Here is a 1,399-nt window from a genome sequence, read left to right as displayed (position 1 = left end):
GCGAGAGCGTGGGACGAATGACCGCTGCCAGAGCCGACTGTGAGTCCCGCTCTCTATTTGTATCGGGTTCGCGTATAACCAAGAGCACGAAACGTTGCTGCGCCGCACGCGGTGTTCGTTGACGACGGAACGTATATTTATTATAATATTATACATTCGCCAGAGCGGACCGGCTCGTGATGCTCGCTTTTGTAAAGCAGTCGTGAGTCTGACACCCTACTCCGTGCGTGTGGCCCAATAGTGCGCATCGCGAGAGCTTGGGACGAATGACCGCTGCCAGAGCCGGCTGTGAGTCCGCTAATCTGTCGAATAAAATAAAAATATGGTAATATCGTTCCGACGAAAAACGGTGTTCCGAGAGGACCGGCCGTGACGCTCGCTATAAAGCCTATGGCGCGATTATTCCCGACGACACCCTACTCTCTGTGTGGCCCAATAGTGCGCGCAGACGAGTTTGGGACGAGAACGGGGATCGCGCCTACGGCCAGAGCCGGCTCGCGAGTCCGCTTGTATCGGAATTTATCGTTGCCTCGAGCACACACAACATTTTATGGAAATGTGTTTTATACGGGAAGTGGACCGGCTCGTGAAGCTCGCTTTTAAAGCAGTCGTGAGTCTGACACCCTACTCCGTGCGTGTGGCCCAATAGTGCGCATCGCGAGAGCTTGGGACGAATGACCGCTGCCAGAGCCGGCTGTGAAGTCCTCCGTTCTCACATCATTCCAAATGAAATGGAAGTGAAGAGGAGAGGAATATTATTACATCTCTGGATCCAGTATCGGGTTGTCTTACGATCCCCGTCGTTTTCAGAGAATATATATTCATCTCCGCGTTTTCCACGTTAACGGTTTTTCAATGTACTGTTCGCCCGGCCGTCGGATACGTGTTGCGTATCTGACGGTTTTTTTTTTCCGTTTCCACGGACGACGATAGTGTCGTCCTTAAAACGACGCCTGAACGAATCTCCTTCGCGCGCTGGTTGGAGCGTTCAGGTACAATGCGTTCTTACGAACCGCAGAACAAGAGACATATACATATATTGATTTGTAAATCAAAAATATATACGATTACCCTGAACGGTGGATCACTTGGCTCGTGGGTCGATGAAGAACGCAGCTAATTGCGCGTCAACGTGTGAACTGCAGGACACATGAACATCGACATTTCGAACGCACATTGCGGTCCACGGATACAATTCCTGGACCACGCCTGGCTGAGGGTCGTTTACGTAACCATAAACTGCTTGCGTTGCTCTTGTAAGTCCCCGCCGTCGCTTACCTCTCCAAATATATTTTTGGAGGGCGCCAAAGAGCGTTTCGGAGTCGGGTTGCAAAGATGCTACGTACGAGCGAATGATGGGCGTTTCGTCGGCGTTTGTCGCGGTTCTGTGAAAATTGCC

The 1,399-nt window shown here is 51.3% G+C and overlaps 1 non-coding gene across 1 annotated transcript; it reads left to right on the top strand.

The window, feature by feature from the left end:
- Positions 1–1,068: 1,068 nt before the first annotated feature.
- LOC143221190 (5.8S ribosomal RNA) lies at positions 1,069–1,223 on the top strand. Its single transcript, XR_013011740.1, has one exon. It is a non-coding gene; the product is annotated as a 5.8S ribosomal RNA (ribosomal RNA).
- Positions 1,224–1,399: the final 176 nt, after the last annotated feature.

Source organism: Lasioglossum baleicum, unplaced genomic scaffold, assembly GCF_051020765.1.
Source record: "Lasioglossum baleicum unplaced genomic scaffold, iyLasBale1 scaffold2036, whole genome shotgun sequence".
Classification (NCBI taxonomy): domain Eukaryota; kingdom Metazoa; phylum Arthropoda; class Insecta; order Hymenoptera; family Halictidae; genus Lasioglossum; species Lasioglossum baleicum.
This window is presented reverse-complemented; position numbering and strand designations above follow the sequence as displayed.